Raw genomic sequence first — 12,378 nt, forward strand, 5'->3', positions numbered from 1 at the left:
GTGCACAGGAAAATGTAAGCATTCTGCACATCTGGAAGTTTTTACTTGAATTATTTCTCCCCTATCCAGGGACAAAATGCTGGCTGCCTCCCTCCCTCCTGGCCCTCTTCATCCTCCCTGGCCTCTGCTCTGGCCTCCCATCATCCCTCATCCTGAACAAGGCTGAGCAGAGCATCACGTAGACTTTGAAGCCCAGTCCCTGGCACCCAAGTTCTTACCCGAGGATTCTGTTCAGGCACATAATTCCTGCTCTTTCCAGGCTGGAACAGCAACCCCCCACCCACCCAAAGAAAAATGGAGTCTAGAAGCACACCTCGGAGTCCAGGACCCCAGTGGCTGACACGATCTTCCCTCCTCCCTCAACAGCCCCACCTCCACCCCACACTCTGTTTTCTTCTTTTTTTTTTTAAATTTTTTTTATTTTATTTTTTTTTTTAATTTTTTTTTTCTTTTATAGAGGCATGTTTTATTTATTTATTTATTTGTTTGTTCGTTTGTTTTGTTTGTACATGCACTGGGTACAGTCAGAAGCGCGGGAGGGTGAGAGAATTCACCAGAGCCAGAGCGGGGAGCAGAGCAGGCAGAAGGACCGAAGTACACTGCTGAGGGGAGCAGCGGGCGGCAGGAGAGGTCTGCACGCCATGTGGGACCCTCCTCCGGTGGCCGGGGAGCAGCCGGGAATCGAACCGGCGCCGCAGAGGCAGCGGGCAGCCTCACAACCCAGCGCTCAACCGCTGCGCCACCGGGGAGGCCCCCCACACTCTGTTTTCAACTCTCATCAGTCTCCCTCTCTTTATTCACTAGCTATGTTCAAAAAATAAATGATTTTTTTAAAGATCAATGTAGCTAATTCACCTCATGTTTAGATCTAAAGATGCATATCTGTGAGTAGATAGATAACATGTGGAGGAACCTGAAAGGCATGGTTGACGGAGAGGTGAATCTGAATCCCCAAGGACGTCTGAGGACATAAAATGTACTAACCCTCCGAGATGAGAAGACTGCTGGTGAGTGAGCCGGGACTGGGACAGGCACACCTGGGACCCAGGGCTGGGCCCACAGAGCAGGCTCTGCTTCAGAATCAGAGCTCTGGCGGGTGGGCAGGGCCCCCGACATGGTGCTCCCTGAGGGACACCACCTGATACCTGGAGCCCCACTGGTGCCAGCCTTTCCCAGAAGCACTGGTGGTTGAGAGGTGCAGACATGGATGGGAGAGTGGAGGGGTGGGGAGGGGCCCCTGGTGGGGGCTCAGCAGTCCTCACCTTCCCATCCCACCCAGCCTGTGTCTCCCGCCCTTGGGCTGAGAACTAGGGATGCGAGATGAATGAGCTAAGGGGCCAGCTTCCAAGAAGGTCACTGTGGCCTTCTGAAAGCTGACCACCTGGGTTCTGGTGGCTAGAGAGAGAACACGACTATAGCACGGGGGAGGGAAGGATGATGGAGGGAGGCTAGTGTCCCTAACCCCTAAAGGACCCAGAGCCAGGGGTCCTGCAGGGCCCCGTGGAGGCTGCTAGAAGGCCTGGAGACATGGATTCAGATAAAGCAGTTGCTTCCTTTTTCCTCACCATCATCATTTATTGAGCATTTACTATATGCTAGATGATCTGCTAAGCTTGTTTTATATGTATTAATTCATTTAATCCTCCCTCTTGCCATATGAAAAAGGTGTTATTATATATCTAACTCTATTCTATAGGTGAGGAAGCTGAAGCACGGAGTGGTGAAGGAACTTGTCCAGTCACACAGCTAATAGGTGATGGAACCAGACTGGTCAGGTCCAGAGGCTTCACTCTTAACCATGACTGGTTAATGTTTGGAGCACAGGTCATGACAAATGCAGGTGTCAGTGTTAGGAATACCCCTCACAAACCTATCACCTCAGTTTCCATTTGAAAATTGAAGTCACTAAAGTAACAATAATGAATAGTCATTCACTAATTAGTAGGTGCTCAGACCAGCACTATTCTAAGTACTTTCCAAATTTCAAAAAACTTGGTCCTCACAACAATGCCGTGAGCTGGACGTTATTATGAGCCCTATTTTACAAAGAAGGAAAGTGAGGCACAGAGAGACTAAGTACCTTATCCAAGGCCCTCCAGATAACAATGGACAAAGCTGCCATTTGCCGTGGCAGCCTGTTTGTTGAGGGGCACTTGTTGCCACCCTTCTGCACTGCCCATCATGTGGGAAGTCACAAAATATGGGCACCGAGGCCCTGAGCCAGACCCGGAAGCCATCTGACCACAGTGCTGGCCACTGCCTTCCCCCTGCTCGCCCTGTCTGTGACGCCCATTCCACATTAGAGATTTAAGCATCACGCCAGGCCTCTTAATCTAAGCATCACACCAGGCCTCTGGCCCAGCACCTGCCAAAGCAGAAGGCCCATTCTTTCTGAGTTCAACTTCCTCCAAATAGGCAAGAGGTGACCCTCTGGCCTCCACAGCTTCTCCACCTGCCTTGTTCCCCTGGGATTGACCCACCCTAGAGTTCACCTGCCTGCTAAGCCCTCTGGTCAGAAGCAAGTCCCCACTAGAGACCTAAATAGCCAAATGTCAGAACATGGAGCCATGTGCGCTGCCATTGAAGGGGGCCTCTGGACTCTTCATGGGTGCCCAGGGTATTGGGGCTCTCTCTCCTGGGTGAGTTTTGCATTCTGCCTTACAGAAATCAGAGGCCCTTGTCTATTGGGGCCCAGCTTTCCTCATCTGAAACTTCTAGGCTACTCTCCCCTGCCCCACGAGCACGTCCCTTTACCCTCCAGTTTCTCCCATGGGGTCACCATCCTAGTCCCTTTGCCTCCCTGCCCCCTGAGCGAGGCTGAGCATGGCACCTGCAGGCAGGAAGAGGCTGCACAAGATGGAAACTGTTGCAACTCTCTCCCAGGTCTGGGCCCACACAATTGGGCCTAGGTCAGGCTAACATGCCATGCACACTTGGCACTATGTCCCTGGCACTTAATCTAATCTATGTCCCAGCTTCACCGGGGCATGGGGGCAGCCACAGGGTTGCTGTAAGGATTAAATCCTTGCCGAAGGCAGAAGGTAAAAGGACTCTGGAAGGTCCCTTTCAGTTCCACCAACTAATAGTTCTGTGGCAACCAGGCAGGCAGCCTGTGGTCGCTAATGATGTGAGCAGCAAGTTTCCTGAAAAACCAACAGGCCAGAGGTCACTCCACTAGTCATTCGAGGCACTCTTAAAGAGGAAACTCTCTCTTCATCCAAAATACGTTTCCCCACGTAGGAGCCAGGGCGCCTGAAACCCTACCCATAAAAGCATCCCTGGAAACCTCACCCATATAAGCACCCCTGGGAGCCTCTCTAAGCAACTTTTTTTAAAAAGAAACCAGCTACATGTTCTCAAAGATACAGCTGCACAGTCTGACAGTCCCTAGGTTGATAGTCCCTGCAAGTTAGCTCAAGTCCAGAGACAAACTTCAACTCCCGTAGGTGGCTGGGGGCCAGGTGGGGGCAGCAACTTGTCCTTACAACCCTGGGCTGTTCACAAAGCATGTCTTGCATATTGTCTTTTCCAAACTCACAACCCAGGAAGCAGGTCTATTTAGACCCATTTCACAGATGAAACCGAGGACCAGAAAGACGAACATCTGAAGTCGCCAGCACATGAGGGGCAGCTCCAGGGGTAGCTCCATCTCTGACATCAAGCCCTGTGTTGTGCCCACTGCCACTTGAGGCACCAGGGAGAAACCCTGGTCAGCAGTGCAACCCCAGGGTCTTGTATCCTTGTGGGAAGATTTGAGGGGGTTCAAAAGCTCTAGCCCAGCATCCATTTGGCTGAGTCACAACTAAGGATGTTTAAGGTCCATTCAGAAGCCCACATTCCTAGGAAAATTCCCGATGCCAAGGGGAAATAAGAAATGCAGTAAATGGCCCACTTCCAGCCACCACCCGCTCCCTTCCTTCCCCCAGGAAGATATTTTTCAAGAGAAGAGTAATGAAGAAGTACCTTCAGAGAGGGTGAATCTCCTCAGGCTGCCAGAGGGTTTGAAGACCAGGCTGGAGCAGGGTTAGAGGGGGAAATGAAGTCAGCCAGAGAGAATGGAATTGCAGGGACTACCTGCCCCAGCTGACAGGAATAGCCACCTCCTCCTCCTCCCTTCTGAGTCCCAGGCCATGCCAGAGCATCCCCTCCTGACACTCTACATTTGGATCCACAGAGATTGGGTGTCCAGCGGACTGGATGCAGATAGAGACTAAGAGAGATCAGAGTGGGGCCTCCACAAGAGTTAACCTACCCCCAACCCTGCAGAGAGCAGTAGGCCTAGGCTGTGGAGGAGGGAAACAGGAGGTAGTCTGCTCAGGCCCTGCTTAGAAGCAGTTTCAGGTCACATTCTGAATCAGCCAGCAATGCAGGAATATCTTAGTCTCCTGCAGCACCAAACCTAAAATCTTGGGGATCCACACATTCTGAATGAGGGGGAAGAGAAGTCCCCCTCTGCTGCTTAAAGGCCTCACCAGCCAGGTCCACATGGGTAAGCCCAGCATCAGGAGTAGTCATGGAGAGGGAGGCTGCCCAACAGCTGGAGCAGCACTGTCATGGGCGTCGTGGCTCATGGGGGCGGGGGTGGGGGGTGGTGAGGGGTGTTTGCAGGTGTGATGTACAGAGAGAACACAGCTGTCAGTGGTGTGCAAGGATCTGGACCTGTGACTGTTTCCAGAGGACAGGGACCGTGTGCCTCGCCTCCGTGCCTATCACCGTGGACTAGCCAAGGTGTGCTTCAAATTCCTCTTCTGTAAAATGGAACCGGTCCTGGGTTTGTGGGGAGGATTGAATGAGACAGTGAATGGACGTAGTATGTTCTTTGTACTGGCGTCCCCGGGGCTTTTGGAAACACACAGGCTGGCAACTGGGGCCCCCCAGGCTCACCAGCCATCAGGAAAAGAGACATTTTATTCTAGAAACCAGCACCATCATCAAAAGAAGGTTAAAGGCACTAAAAAACCTGAAACCTGAGGAATGTTGTTTACTGAGAATACTTGGGGAAAGTAATCATTGTTTTCCCCCAGAAGCACTCTCTGAAGGGCACTTGAAATACCTTACCAAGAAATACTCCAAGAAGAACAATCACTGGGACTTGCTTGGAGGGCTGTGTCAGCCGGGAGACGAGGAGACATAAACTCACTTCACACAGATCCAAAGAGCTGAAGGAGCGTCCGGGGCCGAGGCCAGGTCACCTCCTCCCCTAGAGCGCGGCTTTAAAACATAGGGTCCAAGGCACTAGAGCAGCTATTTGTGAATGGGTTTGGATACGTTGCTGTAGAAAAATCTGCGCTGCCACGAAAGAAAGGACGCTTAGCACAGATGCCCACGCAGTCTCAGCAGATGACAACGGTAATAATGGTAATTATGATAAATATTTAGGTATTAGAAATAGGATTCATAAAGATGCAAATATTAATAATATATTTATGATAATGGTATGGTGCTACCTGGATTAGTGGAAGCAGCAACCAGGTGACCCCCCAAAGTCCTCATTTAGACAAGGGAGCAGGGGCTCGAGGGGAAATCGGCAGTTATGCAGAGAGTCATCGGCCTTGGGACTGCTCAAGCTCCTAGTCCTGTCCTCCCACCCTGCCCATGCCCTGGCAGAGCGAGGGGCCAGCTGCTCTCCCCAGCCTGTGTTGTCTCTGCGTGGGGGCAGCTTTTGTCCCTTGCCAGTGCCTCCCTCTGCTTTGGCTGAGGTTAGTGCTGAGAGCCCGGAGAGGCCAGGGCCCCACCAGCCACCCCCCACCCTGCTGGGAGGGTCCCTGATGCCACGACTGGCAGAACACCCCCCTGGAAGACTCCCTTCATCCCTCACTTACACATGGGGGCAGCACTCCAAACTCAGAAGGAGCAGCAGCCGGGTCATGGGAATCAGAGAGAAGCACTAGTCCCCCAACCCACTCCCCAGCCCGCAGCCCCTGGGCTTGGAGGTTGCTTCCTGGAAGACAAAGATCTGGCCCCAGCCTCCATTTTCCTGGGTGACCATTATGGTGGGTGGTGAGAGAGAACTTTCAGGTTCTAGAATCAGTTTTGCTTTTCTCTTGGGAGCCGGGGAAAGTGTAGGGAGAAGGGTGTTTTAAATCTGTTCATTTTATTTGCATACTTAGCAGGGGGCCAACAGACTCAGTCACAACTGAGTGTGAAACAGGGCAACCCACTCACTAGCGGCTGGCTGGGGAGGCCCTTCCTGCTCTTTGAGGCTCAGTGGCTTCCTCTGTGCAATGGAATGACGAGGAGGCCTGGTGGAGGTAAGTGGAGCTGGAAGCCTCACAGGCTCAGCCAGACTTCAGGCAAAGTAGGGGAGGAGCAGCTGTAACTGTTAGGTGAGTAAGATTATTCCAAATGTCAGCAGGGAGAGGGCTGGTTATCACCGAGGGGCAGAATTCCAGCGACTCCATTTCCCTTCCCTTTTGCTTATCTGAGTTTTCCAAATATTTCACAATGTTCCTGAATTCATTGTCATTTGAAAGTGATAATAAAGTGAAAATCAATCCCGCTGCCTGCTGCGGCATGTGGTTGCCTCTGCGCTGGGGGAAGGGAGCACCAGAGGCCCCAGCCTGACTGAAGCCGAGGGGTGGTGGTAGGGGGGCTGCGAGGCCCCCTCCCCTGGCATTGGGGACCCCCCACCCAGGCAGGGCGGGCCCAGCGCTCTTGCTCACTGGGGTTGCGCCTGGCTCAGACAATGCGAACGCACAATCATTCATTATAACTCAATTACAGTGATTAAAGCTGGTGGCATGCAGAGGCAGGAGGAAGTGTTGCCAACAAAATTTACACTCCGTGTCATCAGCAAGAGATCACAGCAGCTGACGCGGCCGCTCGCCTCCCCTGCCATCTGCTCAGCGCGGAGCCGCCCGAGGGGCAAGGCCGCTGTGGAGCTGATGGGGGACTGAGCAGCAGAGAGCGGCCCGGCTGGGACCTGGACCTGCGCGCTGCTCAACCAGCCTATGCACCTGGACCCCGCCCTGCGGACCTAGCCACCAGACACCCAACAACTGCAAGCGGTGGTGGGGAGGAGGGGTGTGGGTGTGCTCTTCTGGGGCTGAGCCCACCCACCGAGGCGGACGATGGGATCCTGAGGTCTGGTGTTTGGCCCCATGTTTCAGATGAGGAAACTGAGGCCCAGGCCCTAAAGGTCACACATAGTAAGCCTGGGGCAGAGCCCAAACTCACACTTGTGCCTGCTGTCCTGGGGAAGGTTCAGAGAGGGAGGCTGGGGAGGTCAGGCTGAGGCCTGAGGTCAACAGTCTAGACTAATGCCGTGTGCCCATGGAGTATGCAGGGCACGCTGGGCCCAGGGCAGGGCTGCTGGGGGGTGGGGAGGGGGAGACTGCTGTCGATCAGCAGGCAGCAGACCCTGGCCTGGGGGCTCTGGGCAGGGTGACCGGGAAAGATTAAAGAGAAGGGAGGGAGGCAGAAGTCCATGGCTGGGGTCTGTACCACCATGAGGTGAGGGGTGGGAGGATGGGGGTGCCCTTCAAGGTCAGGAGTGCACTAGTCACCCCAGAATACCAGGTCTCCAGATTTGTCAGCCACAGGAAACGAAACACCTGTGCACTGGACCAGCAGACGTGCGGGTACCCCCATCTGGAAGAGTTTCACTGCTGAGTCCCTGTTGACTGGCTGGGGGCAGGGGAAGGTAAAGGAGGGGCTTCCATCTCTCTCCATAGGGATTCTGTTACTCCTTCATGCAGAACATTTCCCGGTGGTGCCAGCCTTGGTGGCCACAGTCTCCATGGCAGCATCCATGTGACACAGGTCCCTTCCTTTCAGCTCCACCCAACATCACAGCAGATCTCTGTTCCCCCAGCCCCCATCCTAGCACCAGTCTCCTGTGTTAAACTGTCAGTGGCTTCTCGGTTATCTCAGGTACATCTGAACCCTCAGGGAGTCTGCCTTGAGCCTTACCACTGTCCTGCCGGGGCCTTTGCACATGCCATTTCACAGGCAGACTGACACGCTGCCCCTCTTCCTTTGGCCTTCCCCTTCCCACTTGTCCTTCAGAGCCCTACTTAGACACTGCCTCCTCCAGGAAGCCATCCTGACTTTGAGGCTGGGCTCCCACACCCGCAGGGGAGCACCCTTGCAATTCTGACCATAGAATGTTAGGGTCATCTGGGGACAGGTCTACTTCCCACCTCCAACCCTCCAGCACAGCAAGTTGGGGGCAAGAGCTGCATCCTGCATGTCTGGAGTCCTGGGGCTGACTGGATAGAAGCTGAATGTTGGTGGGTGGCCCAGACAGGAGATGGCAAGATGGCTGCCTAGCGAGGTCCGGGTCAGGAGAGGACAAACCAAGCCCATGAATGGGGCGGAGACCGGTGTCGCTGAGTGAAGAGCAAGGGGGTGTGGGGCTGAAGGGACAGGAGTCATACTCAGCCTCTCCCCACAACATGGGCCCCTTAGTCTCTGCGCCACCAGCCCACGGTGTCACCTCTGTCTCCGCTGCGGCGCGGTGTGAAGCTCGGAACTGCCAAAGCTGAGACCAGAGAGGGAGCAGGCCTGCTGCCGTCTCTCTCCTGCATAGCACAGGTTAGGCCTCCGAGAGACGAGGGACGGAGCTTCGGCCACGGGGGTCACTTGGAGCTACAGTACAAGGGCGAGGTCCAGGCAGGGCCAATAATCAGTCCCTGGAATTCCCCGAGAAGAACTGAAAGAGGAAGCTGAGGAGAGGTGTTTGATGCTGGGGACTGGCTGGGGGAGTTAGTGATGCAAAAAACAGGGTCAGGAGCCCCGAGTGTTCTTTTCAATCTTCACTCCAGGCTGTGGGAACCCACTGTTCCTTAATCCTGCAAGCAGAGCTAGGGATGAAGGGTGACTGGGGCGGACAGTGGTGCTGCCTCCTCGGAGTGCCTGTTGCAAGTAACTTGGGCTCTCCTGGCCTTCCCCATCTGTAGCAGGGATATTGAACTAGGTCTGTTTTCCCAAAGTGTGTTCTGGGGGAGGGTGATGAGAAGGCATTGCAAGTCCTTGATCCAGAGCAGGAAAGTTACCCCCTTCCAATTCTCAATTATTCTGATTAGGTCACGGGGCAAATTTCATCACGGTGTGTGGGATAGGTCTCCCTAAAAGGGGAGGATAGGTTTTTCTCAATGTGTCCAGAGTAGGCCTCTTGTCACCTTGAGCTGGAGAACTAGAGGTCAGTCAAGGCCCAGTAAGCTTCTGAAAGTCTAAGAATGCACATTATGTTAAGATGGTGAAGGCCCCAGAGGCTAAAAGCAGCTTTTTCCTTGCCGCCATCGTTTGTCCTTTTTCCTAAGTAATCACAGCCTTTCCCTTTTATGACCTGGAAGAATGTGGTCTGGGGATATCATCCAGTAGAGGTGTATCCGTAAACATGTCCTCTCCAGGAGTAAAGATGAACTCACCCCCTGCGTATCTGTCTTGTGAAGTCTCCCCCTCTCTGTCCTTGATGCCCTAGGTCTTCGAACACTGGATAAATATTCCTGGTCTGCTCCATTTTTTTTCATATTTACAGCCACATGAACTCTCCGTATGTGTTCTATGAAACTGAGTTTTTCCTTTGCTTACTCTTCTGATGCTGTCTGTGATTGCTCCTCTAGACCTCTCTAAAAGAACCTGAGGGCTGGGGGGTTTCCCCTGTACCCCTCAACAGGCATTAATGGGTCCTCCACATCTCTCAAACTCTTGTCTTATTTCCCTTTTTTCTTAACCAAAAAGAGAGTAAGAAGAACTTGAGTCAGTTAGAATTGTTTTCATTGCAAATACCAGAATGGAGATTTGGTTAAGGTGAGTGACAACCCCTTAAGAAAGTAATATTTTTTAAATACTTTATTTAGGCTTTGAAAGTGAACTTATTTCAGAAAACTATCAAATAATGTATAACCTTCTCAATTTAGGAAACTAGGCGAATACTACTAGATGATCATTTACAAATGACAGCAATTCTTTACCTTGTGGGTACAGGGGTTGCTGTGTTGGAAGGGGAATCCATGTATGTTGGGGGGCAGGACTCAGAGGCCTGCTAGCTGGGCTCCTGGAGCTGCACCATCAGGGTCAGAGGAGGCTGCTCCACCCTGATGATGGGTGATAGGGAGTCAGCTGGCAGTCTTGGGTAAGAGAGGCCTTAGGCCTTCCCAGGGATGAGAAAATGTGTCTCAACAAATGTGAATGCAAATGACTTTCTTTGACAAACAGGCTCCTCTGCAGAGGACATGCCGTTGGCAGCACTTTCCAAGCAGTGCTGTGCACTCAGGCGCAGCCTCTGTGCAGTGTTCCACAAAGAGGCTGCAGGCTTCTCTCTCTACCCTTCTCCTTTCACTCAGCCTGCTGGCCCTCCTTCAGGCCCGGGGCCCTGGGCACACCAGGGGTCCCCCCCAAGAGCAGCCCCCAGCCCTAGCACCAGGGACCTGCAAACTCATTATCTATCTGGGCACAAACTAGTGCAGATGACTCAGGGACTAGTGTGTCCAGTGCCTTTCCTTCTCTCAACCAAAGCCTTCATGGGCAACCTGCTTTTCTAACCCTCCTCACAGTTGCCCAACCTGCTTCCTCAGGTCCCCATTGCATGCTCCAGTCACTATACTGTTTTGTCACTGTTCGACTTTGTTTTCCCAACTAATGAGTGTGTTCATCGAGGGCATGGACCATTCATCCCATATCCCATGTCCCTAGCCTTCAGTACCAGGTATGTTCAGTCTGTATTGATAGTGGAGCAGGGGGTAGGGGTCAATGGGTGGATGGGTGGTAGGCTTGATTTAAAGTTCTAATGATTTTCACATTCCATTTTCAGTATTAACTCTATAAAAGAAGAGAAGACTTTTCATTGAAAGCATCATTCTTCCAGGTACTTGCTAGCTACTTATTAAGCATCTATCACATGGCAAGCACTCCTGAAGTATCTGTGAACCAAACTTGAGCTCTACCTGCAGGGAGTTCCAGTCAGATTGGGGAAATGAGACAGGCAGCAAATGGATAACCACCAGGGAAGGATATGAAGTTCATCTTCACGTAGATGTAAACCACTCAGAATTTAATCTACTTTGAGAGGAGATTCACATAGAAGATAATAAGGTTAAATAAAACCTGCAACCCTGATTTTGAATTAGAAGTATAAATAGATTTCATGATGTATTTTACCTTGAACAAATATATAAACACACACACATATTTCTTAGCTCTGCTACTGAAAGGATCTAAAAATAATCACCAATCCATTAGCTTCAAGCACCCTCAGCCCCCAGTTTATGGTTTCTAAATACCACTTCCACTGAAAGGAACTAGGACTCCTTGGAGAAATGGCTGGCTCCAGACCTAGGACTGAATGTGTGAGCTGAGCTAGAAGCATTGTCTTATACCAGAAAGCAAAGAAGCTATCAAAGACTACTGCTCATATCAAAAAGACTCTGCAGACATCTTTAAGAGGCTTCCTAAAATAGGATGATTTGAGAGGCAATAATGATAATTCCATTTGACTGAAACGTTAAATCGGTCTCAATCCACAAGTTCAAAATGATGCATATTTTTAAAAAATCTTATTGTCAACTTTTGAGGATGGTAAAGAACTAATTCGTTATTTTGAAAACTGGCAAATAAAGCAATGAATCAAGCATTTATCCTGCATTGAAGCTATATTTCAAGATAACCAAATGTTTGATGAGGGGCAGTTTCTCCTTATAGCAATATTCAAACAAATAGATGAAGGAGTGATAGAAATAGAATATCATCATTTTGTAGCCCCTAATGAATTAATGAATCTAGACAATAATCATCAGTGACTGCTAATATACAAAAGGGGAAACATCAAGGTACTATGAGCTTCCTAATAGATCAATGAAGTATTCCCTCCCTCCACTCTCAAATCAAGCTTGGATCTAATCAAGCTCCAAGATCTAAGTACAATTTCGCAATCAGCAAAATTCAGTCTATGTGAAGTTTCAAGGACAATTTTGTTTCTTCAATAAATGTGTGTGTGTGTGTGTGAGTGTGTGTGAGACAGAGAGAAAGAGAGAGAGAGAGAGAGAGAGAGAGAGACAGGGAGTGTGTGGGCAGAACCTATATCAATTACAGTTGCTCTGTATGGACCTAATTCGGATACTAATTCAAATAAACATTTAAAAATATTTGAGGCAATCAGAGAAATTTGAAAATTTTGACTAAAGATTGGGTATTTGATGACACTGGAAATTATTGTTGAGTTTTTTGCTGGGCTAGTACTATTATGGTATTATTTTAAAAATAGTTCAATTTTTGAAGATATCATTTTGGAGACACTGAAATATTTGCTAGTTAGGTGGGACTTGTTGCATAATACTCCAGGCTGGATGGAAGTAGGTGGGGTATAGCTAAAACTAGATTAACCCTGAGTTAGTTAATATCTGTAGCTGGACAACTCTGTGTGGGGATTCCTCATAC

The sequence above is a fragment of the Talpa occidentalis genome, unplaced genomic scaffold, assembly GCF_014898055.3.
Source record: "Talpa occidentalis isolate TD23 unplaced genomic scaffold, MPIMG_talOcc4v2.1 talOcc4.11, whole genome shotgun sequence".
Classification (NCBI taxonomy): Eukaryota; Metazoa; Chordata; class Mammalia; order Eulipotyphla; family Talpidae; genus Talpa; species Talpa occidentalis.